The 21,484-nt window shown below is 41.0% G+C and overlaps 1 long non-coding RNA gene across 2 annotated transcripts in view; it reads left to right on the plus strand.

Moving 5' to 3' along the window:
- Positions 1-21,484, plus strand: part of LOC137879361 (uncharacterized) — a 30,045-nt gene that overhangs the window by 6,440 nt on the left and 2,121 nt on the right. The window contains exons 1-2 of one of the 2 annotated variants that reach the window (XR_011103742.1): positions 16,555-16,629; positions 18,449-18,520. This is a non-coding gene — a long non-coding RNA (uncharacterized lncRNA). Of the gene's footprint in view, positions 1-16,554; positions 16,630-18,448; positions 18,521-21,484 lie in introns of those variants that run through there. The other variant, XR_011103741.1, reaches the window with a different exon arrangement.

Raw genomic sequence — 21,484 nt, forward strand, 5'->3', positions numbered from 1 at the left:
TGAAAGGATGAGTGGCTTTCCCTCCTTCCCTGACCTCTGGCCTTCATGGAGTGCTGCTTCCTGTGGGACCCCGGCATGTGAGAGCACAGGGGGCTGACTGGCAGGGGCTGTGGGGCACAGATAAAAAGGAGTGGAAATCAGGCTTCCCTTCAGCTCTCTTCCTCAGACAAACAGATCACCTCTGCATTCATTAACAGAGGAAGAGAGAAACAGCAACCACGGCACACACACACACACACACACACACACTGCTCGGCGCTCTTCTGGCCGGCTCCGGAGGATTTTTTCACTCGTTTTATTTTTTTTGGGGTTGTTTTTTTGTGTGCGTCTGTCCTGTTACATTTTGAAATCGTCGAGCAAATTTCCTGACAACAGATCATTCCCAATTCAGGACTACAATAATATTTGGATGACCGTAATAGTACCAAGGCCACTGTGATAATGTGTGATAAGTGGCCACATTGTAAATTGAGTTTATAACCTCTGTCATGGCCTCTGTGCTGAGAAGACAGAGAAAAATTTAGGGAGTTTTTTTCACCGCGAGACGGAGACTTTCTCTTCCAGCTTAGCGAGAATTCGGCCGGGCAGGTGGCTCTGTTAATGGCGCCACCCTTTAACCTGGAAAACCAGGTTCTCTTTTCTTGTGTGACCCCTGACAGTTTTGACCTCACCCTTCAGTTGGAGAGAGAGCAGCTCTAGAATCAAACCACAGGTGCAAAAACACTTTCCTTCTGAAAACAGATCCAGTCCCTGAAGGTCGGCTCGCTGCACTGGGACTACGTGACGTAGAGGAGTGCGTTTGTGAACACCAAGGAGGTAGCTGAAAATAACCAGATGGTTATTGCAATGAATAATGCTCCTCTATATTTTAATGTTATTGGGACGGGCTCATTAATCAGTGGCTCTTATAGATGGAATGAGACTTTGTTTACAGGCACAGTTTAATTTTCCTCCATTTCAAAAGTGTAATCGTAAATATTCTCATTAACAGTAAACCTACTCGGACGACTGCTGGGCAGAGAGTGAAACTCACCATCAATAGATATTGAAGCATTTTGTTAGCAAATTAGTTACATTTTTTTTACCTTTTATTTTTTTGTCTTCAATAAATATCATTTTACAAGTCTTGATGTAATTTCTAAATGACATAATCAGGTGGAATATCAAACCGCTGAGTGCCTAACATAAACTAAAACCTTTCCAAAAATCTGCAGCATTTTAGATTGATCTAGCTCAAGTGTAAGGGTTTATTTGCACATGCAAATTGGAGAAAACTAAGCGCAAGGTATGCATGTTTGTGTATACTTGCATATGTTTAACATTGCCTGCACTGATGCATTTTAGTAGGTGTGGTTTTTCAATCACTTCTTTGTTCCGTGTGGTATGTTTGCGCACTTACATACATCACATGAGGATTTCTAAGCAACGGCGGAATAATACAGTGGAAGTGTTTGGCGAGGAGAGCGGTTTGTGGTACTGTGTGACAGTGTGCAGGGTGCCATTGTAGAAACGATTAGCCAGCTCTTTTCCCTCGCATGTGATAGGCTGGTGGGCCTGATGTGGGAGCCTCACACTACCCCTCCCCCCCTTCCCTCCTCCCCGCCACCAACACCCCGAGCCCACAGCGCCTGAGGCTGGCTACTGAGTCAGCAGGAGGGAAAGGTGTCTGCACGGCTGTGGCATCAGAACAAGAGAGAAAGCAAAATAGCTGGAGAAGGATAAAGAGCAGTGAAAACGATTTAGAATAGACACGCTTGCATTTTTTAAAAACAGATGGAGAGAAGGAACGATTGCACGAAGTGGAAAAAAAAGAAGAAAAAAAGGCAGAATGCGATGATGAAGCGGGTTAAAGAGGAAGCATCATCATCTCCTAAATTATTTCAAAACCTCTTCTGCAGAGGCCTTTTTGATTACATTGTGACTAAGATGTCCACTTTAGATGTAACCGTGGCACACTTTAACACAATGAATAACGCCCCGTGGACGGCTGGTGTTCGGTGAAAACACTTGAACGTGTCCCATCAGAATCTGTTAAACGTGGTGCCCACCTCTTGGCTGAGTGCAGGGGCTCGCCAAGGCCTGGCTGCATCTCAGACAGCGGACACAGACAGAGGAATGCTGCAGAGACTCACCATTGTGTGGGGAGAGGCAGAGGAATGCAGGCTGCCAGGCGACGTACGCTGTCACCAATGAACACAGCCAGAGGCCTCGAGCCACGAGGGCCAACAGGCCCCACAGTCCAACATCACTCGCCACTTCCATCTGTGATATCATACGCAGCTACTGTGGACCGTGTTGGTTTGGCCCGGCGTGACTTTCTAAACGCCGAGTATCTGTCTCAAAAAAACGTCGGAGATTAGATGCAAAATGGCCCGTTAGTTGATCAGCTGAGTAAATATTCTTTTGTTTTAAACAAACCCCGTTGATCAATCTGTGAATCTTGCCCTCACAATAATGATTGACACTATTCTCCTGTGGCTAAATGTCAACTGACCAGACATTTGACCCCCCCCCCCCCAATAGCAAGCCTTTTTCCAGCCTCAGCCGGTTCTTTCACCCGATGTTTTGCAACAGCAAAAGGCTCACACTGGTGATCGTCTGTGAAGAGCGGCTTCACGTGAAGTGCAGAGCAGAGATTGGGATGGAGGACAGGATGGACGAGGGGCTTCCTCTTTCACTTCCTATATGAGGGTCCAGTCAAGTGACTCTTTGTGAGAGTGGTAGGTTGTATGTCGCAGGAAAACGCAGCTTCGACGGCTGTGGTTTCCGCTCAGGATGTCCAGTCGTTTCTGCGCACGGTTGTGACACTGTGAATCATGCAGCGATCACACACGCACAGAGACGTCTCCATGGACATGGCACACACACACACACACACACACACACACACACGCACACAGACACGCAGACATGCCTATGCAAATACAGACGGTCATGTGTGTATGTGCTTTCTTGCTCTCTCACACAGAAGGCTTTTTTTTTAGTCAGTGTTGCCACATCGTGAAAGATTCCATGGTAATTACTCTATTGTAGGTTACTACTGGTAATGACTTAGATTATCACATGATGAACTCTAAAGACTCTTAACAGAGTGGATTAATGTGTAGCCTCAGAACTACAATAAAGATTGTCTCGCTATCTTATTGGCTGTAATAAGGAATCTTGCTTCCTGGGGACGTTGTGTTTCACATGTTTGTGCATGATCTCCTGGGGATCTGATAGGAAGGTTCCTTGATAAAGTGCGTGTCACGTTCCAGTGGACATCACTGACAGAAGTGTGACAAAGTCCTGTCACATTACAGGCATGGACTTTAGTTAGCGAGCAAAGGGTGAACCACTGTAAGTAATGATTATACAGGTTCCTCCCAGCGTGACAGAAACATTATAAAACACCCTGAGCCTGTTACCAGAGGATGAAAAACAGAGGTGTCTTACTGGCATGCACAGCAGGGGTAAACGAACGGTGCGTCTGAAGTGACTGATCATTTCAGATACAATCCGACGACCACACCCTCAACACCTTGACTTTCTTTCGTACCATGGACACCCAGCGTATTCGTCCCTGTTTTTCGTGAGTGACACTGCAGTTTTGCAGCATAAATAAGAGGCCAGAGAGTGAATGAGGGGTCATTAGAGAGAGGAGAAGAGTAGAAAAAAAAAAACGAAGAGAAGGAATCTCCTTTCCTTTCATTCCGTGCTAGGATTTCCTGTTCGGTTTTATGGGGGTCATGCAGCTGGCAGGCGCCCTCCTGTTTCTGTCCATAATGATGACAGGCGTCCATTAGTGCACAGTAGAAACACGAGCCACAGAGGTTAACACAGGCTTCCACCCCCCCACCCCCCCCACCCCTGACAGCCTCTTCCCTTTCCACAGCCCCTGGCCCCCAGTATACAGCCTACCTATCTATAGGGCAGATAATTGTGGCTCTCAGTTGCTGTTGGCAAAACTTCGCTGATTAAGGGTCAGCTCCTGCTCAGACACCAGTATGTGCACCCTGGCGAGTTTATCACAACCCGGAAAGCAGATCCGGCCCTCTGGGACCATATTATGTCTCTGGTATATAACAAACTCGCATCCAGGAAGAGTAATGGGGAGACTGGGTTTTTGAGAAGAGCGCTGCAGATGAAAAAATAAATGGTTCTTGGTACGGTTAGAGAACAAAAGAGAAGAAAGCATGTTATTTTTTGGTGGGGTTTAAAGTAGGAGATCATTTTGTTTCTTGGGCATGATGTCAGTGAGTTTGAATGAATGGTGGCCCAAAAAGAATAGCAAAAGATGAATATTATCTTGATCAGGTTTAGTTGGAAAATTATAAAGAAATTAGATTTTTCCTGTTATGCTGCTAGAGCCTCTCATGAAGAGTCAGAAAGGCAGTTGAACAGATGAGAGGGTTTGAAAAGTACCATTCAGCACCCTTCTTCATACGTTTCTGCGGGTGTCATATGTTCTGGTTAAGTCTAACAGGCCTCCTTGGAATTGGGTGTGTCACTCTCCCACTGGTGTGTCATGTTAACATCTCCCTTGTGTCATAACTCTCCCCTCATGCTTCTCAGATGCACTATGCTGAACTTAAAGCCATATAATTTTTCCATTCAGCTGATTTTAGAGCAGCCCGATCCATCTCCGCGTCCTCTACGCAGCTGGAGAATTTGGCAGAACAGCGTTCACACGCCCATTCTTTGATTCTTTGGCCATCTTTGTCATCATGGGCGATGTTAAGCCTCCGCTACAACAACTGAGTAACAACCATCTGTGTGCTGCGGGTGGACAGTCTGGGAGAGAAGCTTGTGATTTGCCAACACAGGGCTTATAAGGACTCTATTTAAGGGGATGCAGGCCTTTATACTACAGTGAACCCATGTACTTGTTTGTTCTTTTTGTGGTCAAGATACAGGAAGTACTTTGTTCTGGGATTCAAAAGCAGAAAAAGAAAAGAAACCCGTACTTCTCAAAAGAATTAAATGAAAGGTTACAAGTAAAAAAACAAAGTTTATAGAGGGTGTGATAAGAAGAGTTCATTTGCTAGACAAATGAAAACTTCTCATGATTTAATTGTTGCACATAGAACAAAATTCTCATGGCTACGTGCAAATTTTGAACTTTGACAACCTGCATTATCTATCTTTTGGCCAGTTAGGGGGAGCAGAAACCAACGGTAAGGCAAGGCAAGACAAGTTTATTTGTATAGCACATTTCAACAACAAGGCAAACACCAACATTTTATCACTGTTTAAAGGATTAGTTCGACCTTCCGTCGCAGACTGAAAACTCTTCTGTTCAGACTGCACCTTTGCCCTTAAGTGATAAAATGAGTATCTTTCTCTTGTTGTCTCCAAATGTAGCACTTGAAGTAATTCAGCATATTTGATGAAGTTGATGTGACTTCCGTGATGAAGAATTTTGAATATAACAAGACTAATGCCTGTTTTATACTCTGTGGCTGTGTGTTCTGTGCAGGCATCTTTCCTGAACGCCACGCTTTCACAGTGCTGCAGCTTATTAAGTGTCATTTTCTTTTAAGTTACGTTTTCAGGAAGTGTGAGTCTACACCAGTGGTTGTGTGACGCTGTAGGCCTACTAATCACTGCTGAGGCCCAGTTTTGAGGTGCTTTTAGCTAAATGCTACTGTCAGCATGCTAACATGCTCGCAATGACAATGTTAACATGTTGATGCTTTGCAAATATAATGTTTGCCATGTTCACCATCTTAGTTTAGCAACAAATTCAAATTTCGACCTGATGACGCCACGAGACAGAATGTCGGAGAATCACCAAAGTTATAATTCGTCCTGAGGGAGACATGACTGTCACATGGCAATCCATCCAATAAATGATGAGACATTTCATTCAAAACCACAAATGTCAACCTCATGGTGGCAATAGAGGAAAAGTCAGGGGATCACCGAAGTCACTGAGGAACATGAGTATCTGTGCCAATGTCATTCCACCCAATGAGTTGAAATATTTCAGTTTTGATATATATTATATCTTTATTATAGCTGCTTTAAAAATAAAAATTTTTGTGAAAGATATTTTTGAGGCTGTAGTTTTGGTGATGTTGTGCAGGATTGCATGATATTATGTATCGTATCATTATTACCTCCAAAAAGGAGGTTATGTTTCAGGTTTGGTTTGTTTGCTTGTCTGTTCGTCAACGGAATTACGGAAAAACTGCACGTCCACATTTTCTGTATGGGTGGAGTGTAGCATGGGAAGAACACAATTACATTTAGACACATTATTTTTCCCTTATGTAAACAACCATGGCGGAGGCCTGTGCTTTCTGTAAGCCCTTCTAGTTTATCGCGAGATACAGCTTATTGTGTGCTGACTGTTAAAGTCGTTATAGCCTTTACAAGGCAAACAATAATTGGTATGACTGCCCCGATGTAAAACTGCACTTTTTCTTTCTTTTTTTTTTAAAAAGCAGCAGTTTAGTTTTAGAGAAGAGAAAGTGATTTGTGTGAAGTAACACACTGCCCACACGTGGTCAAGCAGTGGCCTGCAGCACTATCATGTCCAGGCTGAACAACAACAACACAAGTGGGTGGCCTCTGAGCGGCAACCCAACAAACTCTGACCTCAGCCTGCACATCAGGTGTTGAGAAACATTCAACAGTCCAAATGCTGTGGGAACCCATCATCTGTTTGCCTCCCGCACGTTTGCACAGCCTTCTGGAGCACAGATGAAACCTCAGACAAATGAGTTGAACATTACCACGACAAACTATCAGGCTGATAACGTCCAAGCCCAGAAAGAAAACGATATTGAAATGTGCCTCTGCCGTTCGGCTGCCCTGGTGAAAAACATTCGGAGCGAGCATGTCAGCTTCAAGTCTCTTTTGTACAGGCGAGGTCAGAAGGTCACCATAACTCTGTGAGTGACAGCGGTAATGGAGAGCGAAGCTATATTTAAATCCCGAGGAGAGGAACAGCCTTGACTCATGTGTGGACCTTGTGCATCCTCTTTCCGCACGAAAAAATGAATCTGCTCATCTTGTTAAGTTTCCTAGCACCCGTATGACTTAGTGGCAGTAATTATTTTCAGACGCTGATTGTGAAATCTATCGCTCTATCTATCGCTCTATCTATCTATTGCTAAAATAAGAATGTATATTTTTGGCAATGCTCTCATGTCCCCTCTTAAAAATATAGTAGGGTGTGTTTTATTGGAAATAGTTAGGTATCACGGCCTGGTTTGAATTGATTTCATTGATCCGTGTGATAAAGCGAACCCTCTCTTTAAAGATTCTTTCCCAATGTTCTGCTAAGGGAGCTCAGCTGCTTTGTTGTCTGAATAGATCTGGAGTCTAACTGTGTTGATTCGTCTGTGGCAGCTGAGGTGTTTAGTAAAGGCTGCTGTGGTTGATTGGTGGAAGGAGTGGAAAGCAGGAGCATTGGGCTTTCCCACAGAACCAGCGGAGAAGACTTTGAAATAGGAGCAGCTTCTCAGAAGCTTTATCAAGCCCTGATCACCTGATAAATCTGTCAGAGGCCACAGCCCCGTCCATAGGAACCTGTTATTCATATGTGCTAGTAAAACAGATCTTTGAAGGACTAATCCTTTAATCCTGATTCATTGTTTCATCAGCAGAAGAAACACTTGTGTTTGCTGCAAAGACCTAAACTTGTTATCTCGAGCAGTGCTTCCCAAAACAGTTTAAAGTGTCACATGAATGTTTTGAGATTAATGAGGAAAGTGTGGCACATGGATCGTACGTTATCCCTTCAGCCTTTTGTGTTCTCAGACCGGCTCTCCCCCGGGGCTACTTTGACATGCACATGCATACCTATCTGTGCTGCCATCTCTTTACAGTATATCTGTGTCAGCAGCGGGCTGAGGCAGGAGCATGAGAAATGGAGGCAAGCTCGGTCCTCAGTCCCACGGATAGGGGCTGTGCACTCAGCTGTAAACAGCTTCTGTGTGTGTGTGTGTGTGTGTGTGTGTGTGTGTGTCTCATGAGTCTTTATTTCCATCTGTTTTCATCACCTCTGGAAAGGTGGCATGACGAGTCTTCCCACAGGAGTGGCGAGAGCGTTGCCGTCCCGCGCCTTCCTCCTCTCCTCACCTTACTTGACGACATGGGCCTTATCGCTGCATCTGCCAGGCCAGTTAGTCCTTCCCCTTTGTTTGAGGATTAGGGGATGCTGCTGCACCCATTGTGAGCTACGGAGCGCTAAGTTGGGAGATTTCTGATGCGGACGAGGCACAGATGTCTTCCTCTGTCCGCAGTTAGAGTCAAACGATTATTTCAGATAATATTATGCGTAATTGAATAATATCTGTGGCTGCTGTGATGAACTCTCTCTCCGACTGCTAAATATGCAAATATCTTCTTTCTTTTTTTTTTTTTACTCCACAATTGCATTGAATCATCATTCTGTCTGGCCTCGAGCTGTGGGGGAGCGAAGTGGCTTGTTTAGACCCACAAGTCAGGAAGCTGTGAAGCATACGTACCTGATATGATTAACTAAAATATGAGTCCTCCGTAATATTTCACGCCAGTATAAGGTCAGAACGTGATGCATTTCTTTCAGTTTGACTCCAGGAAATGTTTCACAAAAGTACTGACAGCATCAAAGAGGGGATGCCTTCGCTCCACGGTGAGCCACCATTACAAAGAGAGGTTGACCTTGCCTTTGGCCTCTTGGCTGTCTGACAAAGCAATCCCCATGCTCTAGTGCAGTACGGCTGTCCTCTAAATGAAAGTAGCTGAGAGGCGAAGGGCAAAGAGGCCTATGGAATATCAATGTGCGATGCTCTCAATTAAGATTAAAGCTTCAAATGGAATCCTATGGAGCCGCTTCCCTAAGAAATGCTTGACATTTTACCCTTGCTGACTCTGGATAAAAAAAAAAAAGAGTCCTGCGCCACCAGTACCACCACCGCTACCACCCCAGCCGCTAACTAGCTGCCCCTCCTCTGAAATTCACTGAATTCATTCTGTAGATATTGACTTAGGCTACAGTCACACTTCTAAGAAATAAGTGAAATGGATCATCTTACTGCCAGCGGATGATAAGAATACTGAAATATGAAAAAGCATCTGGATCAGCAAAATGACAAACTGGGGGGGCGGAGGGGGTAGAATATGAGGCAGTCATGATAAACCCTTAGAGACAAATTCCCTACAGCTAGACGGAGAACTGAGGATAGGAAAGAGAGGGGAAGAGAGGTAAAGGAGAAAAGAAAATATACATCTGCAACATGCCCATTTTAAATGTATGTTTAAGAGATCAATTTACAATACGTGTATCCTCTCTGAAAAGCATGGACCGACTGCACTGAGACGGCCATAGACGTCTGATCTGAAACAGATTTATTATATCAGTCACTATATTTTACGTTTAATAAATAAATACATCACATCTTTCCTCTGACAATTGCACACAATATTGTCTGTGTATTTGCAACGACCAAACATCCCTCATTTATAAGAGACAGACAATTACTAAGCTACAATTCTGTGCTTTATTCCTTATAATTAGTACAGTGTTTATTTAGCAGTTTGTTAAGATTCAGCAGATGTCGTTTCTAGGCCAGTGGCTTCGGTTTGAATATAAAACACGAGTCGGTATTTACATGGAATATGCGGCACATTTCCTGGTGATTTACAGAACATGATGTCAGTTGTTTGCATCTGATTTTGTAGATTAATGCAGATTATGATGTTGTTTACAGTGTGTATCTGCCAGTATCGTCACATCTGAGCTGTGCAAGCATTTCCAGTTATGATTTTGGTACAAAAGACACTGGGGGGGAAAAAACAGTATGTGGCCATTTTATTCTAGACAAAAAAACACACACATCTGCTCATTTTGTTGAGCTTATGAAACTCCAGGTGGGGCTAAGCTATATGTATATAGGTGATATTACATTTTATTGATGAAAGTAAGAAAGCAGGGGCTGATAATGAATGCGATGTAGAAAATAAGATCAAAATGGAGCCTACGTGTAAACTCCACCCTTGATAAACAGAATTCCACATCACGCTCCAACTCTGCAGTTAACTGAATCAATGCAATTCCACTTGTGCTGATCTTGCAGACTGAGGCCCTTCCCCCACCCACCCTCTCTCCCTCCCTCCCTCCCTCCCTCCCTCCCTCCCTCCCTCCCTCGCTCTCTCCCTCCCTCCCTCCCTCCCTCTCTCTCCAGCTCTCTTTTCTCTCTCTCTCTGTAACACACACACACAAACCCGTCTCCCTCCCCGTGCAGGTCTACCCATCGTAACACATTAGCAGTGGAAGCCATCACACAATCAAGACAAGGCAGCGTATGAGACGTCAGGCCAATTTGTTTCCTTCTTGGAGCTACATCACATTAGCAGGGTGGCTATACCCTTGAGCTAAATCCAAGTTCACACAGAGGGAGCGGGCTGCCGGACAGGAGGGCAGCAATGTCAGCACTTTTCAGACGGCTGCTGACAGCAGACTGACATGTATGAAAAAAAAGCTTGATAGTTTGAAATATGGTCCTTTGGATGTTTCTTTTTTTTGGTAAGGCATTTCCTGAGGCCCGGAAGAGAAAGAGTGCACAGTCAGAAAATTAAAAAGTTCTTCAGTCAGGGGTCAGGACATCAAGTGAATCTGCCGAGTAAATGAAAGGACCAGATTTTATTTCCTCTCTCATCAGGATTGCATGCCTCCAAACAAATGTGATATGACTTCAGCTTTGCTCTCCCTGAATCATAAGACAAATGTGACTCGGAGATACCAGTCAATAGTTCAATTATCTGATGTCTGTCTTGCTTAATTAAACATATAATTGACTATCCAAGCACTAATGATAGCCATCCCATTACCCATGAATCCAATGGATTTGTCATAACCACCACTTGACCCTGCTGTGGATAGACTGACCTTAGGTACCGGGTCAGAGTGTATCCACTGTTCACCGCTGTTTGAGACTGTATTCCGTTGCATGTCTCTGAAAGTGGCTCTCAGCTCTGCCAAAAACAGTTGGAGGGAAAAATGCAATTACTGCAAGATTATCATACTGCTTCCGTTTGACTTTTCTGACTGAATTCATGAATATATATGAATCCATCTTGCATCTCAATCTGGAACAGCCCCCATCTTAGCCCCCCACATCTATGTTTGGCTGGTGGCATTTTCTTTGTTTCCTCAAAGTGTGTTCTTACAGGAAGATTAAAGTGTTACCCTGAAAGGCCCAGACCATAATTTAAAAAAAAGTATGAAACATCACAAATTTCAGGACACTTTGTCCGTGTAAAAAAAAATCCCTGGAAATGTATTTCCAGAACTTTAGGGGACAATGCATAAAGGATGTGTTTTTCCCAAATACCGTTGTTGTCAGGTAAAAACCTCCTAAATGTCAACTTTTCAGGAACTAATGAACCCAACCTGTTTTTTAGCGTGATGACCAAGCGTTTTTAAGTTTATCCAGCTGAATTTAGAAAGGTTTTCATGAGCTTCAGGCCCGTAGAATTTCTTCAAACCATAGAGGACCATTTAAATTGAAGGAATATTCAGAAAAATGTTCTTGCAGAGAGATGAGAAGATTGATACCACTCTCATATCTGTCCATTGAGTATGAAGCTAGAGCTAGGAGACAATTAGCGTAGCTGTAGCTAAGTCACTGTGCTCTGCTGGGAAATAGCTTCAGCATGCAGCTTTCTGTAAAATTACAAGTTGTTGTTTTCATATTTTAGTTTGTGTACACATAAAAAAACAAGATAAAGCATTTAGAAATGTTGGTAGGTGTATTTTTTAACTTCAGACAGACCCAGGCTAGCTGTTTTCCCCACTTTCCTATATCTTATGCTAATCTAAGCTAACCATCTCCTGACTGTAGCTTCATAATTATCAGACAGACAAGAGAGTAGTATCAATCTTCTCATCTCCCTCTCAGCAAGAAATTGATTAAGCATATTTTCCAAAATGTTAGACTCTTCCTTTATAATGATTTAAAACAGTAAAATCACAATCACTTACAAACTGAGGCTATAGTGAGTTTGTGAAATGTGAGTTTGATTTTGGTACCAGAGTGTTGGTACCAATACCAAAATATTTATGTTTTTGTACCTTGTTTTGACAAATTTCTAAAACACTTTTTGTTATTTTACAAAATAAGCTAAATTTCACAGATGCTAAATGTTGTAAAAACACAAACGGAGACACAAGACCTTTGACAAAAACAAAACAAGAACCGTCACTGTTATGAATATCACTAGATATTTTATGTCACTTTTGTTTTTGATAATTGGTTAATGCTAGGTTTCTTTAATCAACCCGTACATAACATTTAAGCAACAAAGCCATAGTAAACAAGAGCACAAATCAACTAACTTAAGTTGAATTCACTGAGACAAATTGGTACTTGACAGTTTTATATAATCTGTGCAACATTCAGGCCTACAGTTGTGTAAATATCAAATCACTGCTCACTTCTAAATGCCTGACAATATACCTTTACCCAACCCTCAAACACACACACACACACACACACACACACACACACACACACACACACACAGCACCCCTCTCTCCCTGAATGTATCACCAACCTTTGGACTTCCCCACTACTCCCCTTAATAGCTCAATCTGACGGATCATTTAAAAGCCAGCTGAAACAGACAGATGGGTAATGGATTGCATGACAAATCAATGCCGGGATCAATGGAAGACATGCATCAATAAATGGATAGAGAGCTGCTGAAATAGACACCAGAGTTAATGTGGAACAGTGTAGAACATCATTGTGTGGAGCGCACAGTGGAGAAGGCTAATACAAGTCGCCCTGGCTGATAAGGTGTCCTTTTGAATAATGGAGACAACAAACTGACAGTGATAAGCTAAACTTAAGCTAAGCTGCTAGAGTGTGGCTGAGGGAGCTGCGTATTTAGTGCCCATCCCCAACACACACACACACACACACACACACACACACACACACACACACACACACTCTCTCTCTCATAAAGCCAATTCCTCTGCCTACTGGAGCGCCACAGCAGTTTCCTGCCAATTCACACGAGTATAATCATGTGACAATCCTGATCAGACCGAGGCTGTGGTGAACTGGACTGTAGATACAGTATCCAGGACACAGTAAGGCTCTACATTTTTTTTTTTTTTTTTTTTAAAGGACAAATCTAATGTTTTTTTTGTACAAAACACAAAGTCCCAGGAATCTTTTCTCTGTCCTCATCAGGGACGTATGAGCAAACACAGAGTCACCTTCATCGGGGACAAACTATATAGTTGTTTTTCAGATGTACGTACAGAATGCTGAGCTAACATGCAGGGACACATGGTGTTGTGGTGGAGCAGCTCACCACAAGTGTTGAACTTGTGTTGGACCCAGGTGGCGTTGTAACCAGAGTCTGACTCATCATTGCAGCAGCGGACGCTCCAGACTTGTGGTTTAAACGTTCAACTGCGTGAGGCATCACCACTTGCTGATAATTACATTTAATACCGATGTCAGCTATTGTTAATACTAGGCACCGAAATATACAAAATAAATTTGATTCTTAATAAACCTCAGCTTACACAAGCAAGTGGCGAAGACACTACAGCTGTTTCTCATGGGCTTGTGCCATAAATCTCTGTTGAATGGCTGGTTTAAGGGTGGGTGCTAAGGAGCAGCTGTACCCGTCTAAAAATAGCGGCAAGGCTTCTGCTGGACAGCGTGTTAAAGCTCAACATGCAGTATAGCACAAAGAGCCTATCAACAATACCTTCCACCTGCATTAGCCTAACTGCGGCCTGGCGTCAGCATTAAAACGCAGGAAGTGACTGACTGTTGGGCAAACTGAACGTCCGAGCATGTCACTGCGTCTGAGTCACACACCCAAACAACGGCCAGAACCTGACCACATAATTCAGACACACTTTATTTTTTCCGATGAGCTGAACATTCATTATCAGTGTGTCGTGGCCTGAGGCAGAACGCTCCCTCCTCGGTGTAGTGACAACCACCGGCCGCCCTGATGGAAAACAAAAGCCAAGATGGCACAGCAAACACGAAATCGTTATGACAGGCAGAGTTCAACAGAGTAGGACTGAGCACACTAAGCACATTTTATCAGTGATTTCTTTTAGTCAGGCTCTTTCTCAAAATTACAAAAACAGACTGAAACTCCTACATGCAGCCTTGCTTGTTCAAGCTGATGATAAGAAGTGTGAGTGTACATACATGAGTCGGTTTGTGTGTGTGTGTGTGTGTATTTGGGGTGGACACACCTGTTTGGGTGTACTGTAGGGTAAATGTAATTGCTAAACACAGAGGGTGGCAGTGTTTAGAGATGCCAAATTGCACCTCTGGGAGTCACTATATCTCACAATCTGACTAATGAAGGCCAAGTAATCAAGCTTCAAACTCATCAACCATGTTTGCTGTAATTAAAAGGTTTATGTGTAGCACCAGGAGAGCTGTTTGACTCTTTCAGTCAGTGTCAGAAGCCAAACCTGATATTTGTTATTTCTCAGATCCAGAGCAAAAATCTGAAAAATTGGACACGAAATCCACGCTCTGACCGTTCCCTTCGGTTTATATAATGCCAAAGCAAATGAATTGTGACACAGTTAGAAGTCCGGTGTCTGTGTTCACACTCAAGTAGAGAGGATGCCTGAATAAATGTACACGGTGATGGATATAAGTCAAATAATCAATTGTGTGACGAGTACTGTCTGTCTGCAATATCCTGATCTATTCTGTCCTTTGGGACTCTTGTGGGGCTGTTAACGTAAAATACTGCCGTCATGCAACACAGGCCCTGGCCTTCAGATCTACATGTCATACACTAAAAAGCTGAGGATTTTCCAAAGACAGAAACACTAAACATGCAAGTGTAATAAAAACATTACAGTTTTTTGAATTCACGTATACATCCCTTTGACATTCAGTTTATAACCTCACTGTTCTACACACCTGCAAGTAAAAGGTTATTTCACATCTGCATGGCGTGTGATTTGTCATTATGCACAACAGCATGCGCGTGCTGACTAACTGGATTAGGCCTTAACACAATATTTGGTAGGGTATAATGTTACACCTTCTGCCAGACATGCTGACATCCACAAGGATTTTACCCAGCATGCAGCATGAGAAGTCCACCGCTACAATTCTCCAGAGATCTTAAGTGACCTTATGAGGACATCAGACGGTAGCTGTTTGTCTCTTCTAAGTCCGCCGCAAACTTGAAAATAAATATTGTACAGTTGTATACAGTGTGAGACAGCCATCAGAATTTATATGATAAATAATCCAAAATGTTGATTAAACAGTGATAATTCAGCCGAGTATTTGAGGTGAAAAAGACAGATATGGCGCTATGTCATTCCAAGAAATAAACCATGGGTATTTCCAGAGTTCGAAGCTTCTTCATAAGGGCAGTGAAGAAAAATGAGTCAGTGAGCACGTTTTAGCTAAGGACAGGGCTCTCTCTGGTGGCTGAGTCCTGCTAGTGTTACAGCTAATGCTCATCGCAAGTGGAACCCCAGTAAGTTAGTGAAAAATAGGCTCTTTCTATCAATGACAAAACTGAAAAAGTAAATAATAGATATAGTTTTTTAATTGTCACATGTGAAGTGCAATATGAGTGCTTCTCAGTGTACCAGTGAGCCGAGCCTAATGCAGACTGTTGTGTTGTGGCTCCCCCACTGCTTCCTTGATTGCAGACAGTGTTGCTTTGCAGCAGCCAATTAAAAACAAATACCATTCTCTCACATTTTACCACCATTGTTTTTACTTGTGGATCAATTCCCTGCAGCTGCTCCATTTCACATAATGGCTGCAGAGGCTTTTGATGTGTTTGCCCAGCAAGAGATGCACACACCACAGGAGGACAGCCTGCTGTTCTCATCTTATTGCCATGTAATAGTTTGAAGTGTAGGTGATGGTAATTCTGGATGGTAATATTGTGGCATCTTGTAAATGAAGAAAATCTGTAACACTGATGATTGTTAAAGTTGTAGTTAACTGCAACATTTTATAGTTACTGGTTATAATCCTGCTACATTATGACCTTTTTAGTACATTTCTCTGTAAAGCAAACCAAAGGTAATATCAACAGATCAATACCGATATGGGTGAAACTACAATTAACCAATAGATGAATTCATTGATATTGGGTAAGCAATCTCTGTGGCCATTAATAGCAGCACGCAGGTTCATTATTTCATGTCAATCAGTTGTGGAAGAAGTACTCTAGCATTAAGCAGCATTTAAATGTTGCAGCTGGTCAAAAGAGCAAAAAGTACGATATGAATTAAAGCTGCAAGCAGTGATGATCGGGTCCTCGCACCTTCGTGTATGTCACAGATGAAAGAGGATCTCTGCTGAGTGCAATGATGGCCACCAAACGTGACTAAGTTCATGAGTTATGTAGGAGGGCGGGCCTGAAGTATAGGAGGCGGGGTTAACCCACACCAATAATACAGGAGCAGGGCTGCGGTTGAAAAGTCCTTTTTGCTTTGGAAGGTTCATAACTGAGTGAAATGACCCGGAAGTATCTTAGTGGCAGCCATGATAAGAGCTGTTCAAATTCTCTAAATGCTAAGGAAATGTGCTTCAATGCTTCCTTCCTTAGCTCCTTTAGCATAGGAAACACTGGACCTTCCTTTACCAAAGGAAAGAAGATAATGCCGCCCCCAAATTCCTGGTAACATTTAAAGCGACGCACCATTGAAAACAAATGATATGCTTATCTTGCACAGGTTTAACAATTCATTTAATACAGTCATGAACTAATGGGATTCATGTTGATGACTATGAATAGACAGTGACAATCCTTTAGTTTCATTTTATATGTATTTATTTACTTCGAACATGTAACAAACAAGTAAAAAAAAAAAAGCAAACTGTCAATGAACAAATTCTCACTCTCAATAACAAGAAGCATCAGTAAAAAAACAAGCTATGCCTATGATACATTATTAAACTGTTAAAAAGCTAAATATAACAAAAATATAGCATAAAAGAAATATTGTAGGTGCGCTTTTGCCACCACCTGTGATGTTTCAAAACTTTTTAAGTTCCTTAAACCCTTCGTAAAAGCAATTTCTTTGAATACATAATAATAATTCCTTGCATTTTGAAAGGGACCTCACACCACTGGTCACATAAAATGAATATACTCAAGTTTAGTACAAACACCTTAAAAAGTGCTTAGTTACAGTAGCTGAGTAAATTAACTTAGTTACTTTCCACCACCAGAATAAATTAACAATAAGCCATCAAACCTGTGAAGCACTTGAACTGCACTAACCTTTATGAAAAGTGTCATACAAATACAGTTTTAATGACTGATTGACAAGTACAAGTACACAACATGGCAGTTAACCTTTGTTAAATGTTTATGTTGACTATTAACTTTAAAAATACATATTCTACATGGTGATTTTGGTAATATTCCATCATAAATTAGTTAATTTACAGTATTTTGAAATGTAAAATGTTTATCATGCAACTCTTTTTTTCTGTCATACATTTTTGTTCAAATTGGTTGTTTTTATGGATAATTCAACGTGTCTACTGTACAATAGATTCTAGAGTAAATAGCAGAAAGGTTGTTTTAAACCGTGATGCCGTAAAAGTTTATTGTCATGAGTTATTATTTGACTACACCCTTTAGTTGCTCATCTGTAAACACAGTCCTTTGATCCCCTTCAGAGTCCTGCTTTCTATCACACGCTATACCCACATCAACAGCTCTCCTTCCTCTGTGGGTGTAGCTATCGGAACATCTTGATAGGGGATAGTTGCACTTCATATCCAGTTAAACATTATTCACCCACAGCTCGGAGTGAGTAATACATTTATAACTCAAGGCATTCTGAGCACACATCTCACCAGAGCCAGGACTCTGACTTGCTTTGATCGTTCACAGTAGGACCTTTGTGCTTTCGATTGAGATATGAACACAAAAACACTGTTTGTGCCAGGCTCACCAGCACATAGAACCACCATTCAAACTGACTTTAGATTAATGCTTCCACCATTCTGCACTAATACCTCAATTCCATTGTCATTGTATGTTGTTCTTTATGTTCATATATATATACTTTTGGATATATATTTATATTTGTACATAGTAGTTACATGTTTATGCTTACCTCTGTTCTACTTCGTTGTCCTCGTTTCTATTTTTTATTTTTTTTTGTTTGTTTATATATATATTGTGTATGTAAAATCCAGAGTCAAATTCCTTGTGTGCGTACGCATACATGGCCAATAAAGCTGATTCTGATTCTGATATACACACATAACCACATACAAACAAGAGATTCCTTGTTTTATAGTAAGATCAATTTATTTATTTATTTGGCATATTTCTCAACTGGCATTTTGGCATAAGCTGGGTAACATAAACCCTGACACCTATCTGTGTTTTGTGTTGTAGGGTTTGACCTATCTTCAGTTAAAACCGGAGGCACTATGTTTCATAAATGTTGGTTTCTATCTCTCTGTTTTCTGTCCAGACTGATAAATGAACAAAGGGACCTGAGGGACTACGAGGAGGCGACTCGTGGAGTCCGTGACACAAACATTTGGTAACTATCAAATCAAGGAGAAGTTGCAGTAATAGTTGAAGTTGTTGTAGTTGTAGTAGTATTAGTAGTAATTGTTTTTGTAGAAGTAGTAGTTCTTGTAGTAGCTGTTGTAGTAACATTAATAGTTGTTGTTGTAGTTGTAGTAGTCATAAAAAAGTTCTACTATAGTGTGTCATAAAAATGCCACAACAATGTCATAGTGTTGACCCTTATTAACTGACACATGCAGGCTCTTTCCCAGTAAGTCTCTACCGCATCAAGTTTAGCTGCCAGGTTGTCAGCTGTGTGTCTGCCCGGCATTCTCAGTATGCAGGCAGTTTACACCAGTGTAATGCAAGCCCAATAAAGAAAATGTCGTAAAAATGTCATATAAAGTATTTTCACCCAGTGCTTACTGCCAAAGTCATAGTCTAGTATGTCGAAAAAAAGTCATACTTTTTCTTTTTTTAAGTCTAGTATAGCATGCCATAAAACTGTCATTGTAAAGTGTATCATAAAAATGCATAGCATAACAAGCAATACAAATGCCATAGTTTAGTGTGTCAAAAAATAGTCATAGTATGTCCCAAAAAAGTAACAGTCCGGTATGTTAAAAAAAACATCATAGTCTAGTATGTCATAAAAAAATATGAAAGCATAGCATATCATAAATAAGTCCTAATACGACATGTCAAAATAGTCCTAGTTTAGCATATCTAACAAAGTCTCATAGTATGTCGAAAACAATGTCTCAGTATGTTTTGCCTAAACAGGAGAGGAGAGAACTTGGTTAGAAAGAGAAGCCAGGACTTGACCCTTTCCCTTCACACTTTTAGGCATCTTGCTGTTGTTAGACTGTGGAACACTCTACCTTTTGAGATCAGACTGTTGTTGTTTTCCTGAAAAGCACTTTGTGACCTTGTTAAGCAAAGTGATTACAAAATAAAATACATTATTATTAATGTGGCTGCAACCTGAGTTCCCCACTAACATCAGGAAAGCAGAAACTCAACATTCTGATTCCACCGTGGCCTATAAAATGTTATATAATAAAAGTAATCTTTCTCCGTCTCTTATTGTTGTTAAATGCAGCACTTAAAGCAGTTCATTTTTGCTGAAGTTGATGTATTGCATGATTCTTGCAATTTTGGGGTTGTATCAACGTGGTAAAATGTACATATTGGAATTCACTTTGGATAAAGCTTCAGCTAAATTAATATCATTTATTGGTATTAGATTTCTTCAAAATTTGCTTGAGGAAATAACTTGCATCCCAGAAACTTAACATGTATGAAGACACTTCAGAAAGGAAGTTTACTTCACAATTGTGCCAAAGAATTTCATATTGCAATAGTTCTCAAAGATATTCTGTTGTCCTTATTTTCTTTCTGAAACTAATTTTTCACACAAAATCCTACAAAAGAAGCGACAAAAATACAACTTTTATTATGAATTTTTATAAATGAACACTGGATTACAACAGGGGTGTTACAGCATGAAATGAAAGGAACTGGTACACTCCAAAAATACTTTAAAAAAAAAAATGATTTAGTCAGAGTTCAGTTGAAAAGATGAGAGCGTTGGTCTAAGAAACAACCAATCAGACAGCTTCAAAGTATAATAAAAGGTTTATTTAGAAGTTGAGTTTGTAGAGCCTTTTCACAAATTTGATTCAGTTCAGGTTTGCATTAATGTTCGACCAATCCAGCAACTGTAGTGAGTTGTGTAACTAATTATAGTAATGTAGCATTAAGTTATCACTTGTTTGAAAACCGTTATTCAGAGGCTAAATTATGTGTTTTCCAAGTTTGGTTTTAGCCAGCGACATCCACAAACATCAAAAATCAAATCCTGCCCTGTCCTCAAAGCTTTCACTATACCTGTCGATTAACGTTAACAAGATCAACGGGGAAAACCTAATTTCTTAACCAGATAGTTGCTCAGCAAGAAAAGCTGTAAGCTACAATAAAAGAGTGAAGTGAAAACATCAAATCCTGAATCCCTGTCTAGCTAAACAAAAGCTCTATGAAACAGTGGTCAGGTATCACAGATCAAATAGCTCTGGATATGAGTAGGTTGTGGGTTCCATCCTTAAGAGACACAGTGAATTTTGAGTTTCAACACCAAAGGTGAAGAAGGCAAATATGCTATGAAACTGTGGTTAGTTGTGCCAGGTACCTCAGGGTGATAGGAAACGGGCCTGCAGTCTGGAAGTTGAGGGTGCAATCCTCAAATGGTGCAGTAAATTTTAAGATCTACCGCCCAAAAGTGACGTAACACAGTGTGTCATATCAGATAGCTCGGGGTGATAGCAGACTGGTGGAGGTCATGGGTTTAATCATAAAAAAGTCATAGGATGGCGAGAAAAGTTATTAAAAAGTCATAACACATTGTGTTGTTAAAGTCATAAAAACATTATATGATAGCATGTCAAAAAAAGTGAGGTAAAAAGTTATTGGGTAGTAAAACATTTTTAAAAATAAAGCCATAGTATAGAACTGGATTAATTATAAATAATAAATACTCTAATAATAAATCAATGTTCTTCTCTCATCTCAAGTAAAATAAGGATTTAAAAAATAAAATACTTTACAGAAAGCTTTTGAAAAATGTTACTCTTAAAATAAAATACTTCATTTTAGAGAAATTAATTTAACTGAATTGTCCTGCAGCTTTAAATTCATTTGATTCAGGTGTGAAGTGATGTCAGTCAAAAAAGCCAAGATATCCATATTATGATCTTCTAAAAAGAGAAAATTGTGTGCAGGGACTTTATCTGTGGTTATTAGACCACTTGTTTCAGCTCTATTCCTCTCTGTTTGCATCATTGTTGGGCAGTGAATTAATGCATTAGGATTCTGATCATATCGGGCTCTTTGGTTTATTTTTCTTTGCCTTCATGTCGGATTCTAATGAGCACGTTTTCTCAAAAGATTTGTGCTTTTCTACTGTTGGGTCTCCTCCACGTTGCTCCCGTCTGCGAAT

This window comes from Cebidichthys violaceus, unplaced genomic scaffold (genome assembly GCF_023349555.1).
Source record: "Cebidichthys violaceus isolate CVI_PGR_0920_01 unplaced genomic scaffold, fCebVio1.0.p SCAF_25, whole genome shotgun sequence".
NCBI classification, from domain to species: domain Eukaryota; kingdom Metazoa; phylum Chordata; class Actinopteri; order Perciformes; family Stichaeidae; genus Cebidichthys; species Cebidichthys violaceus.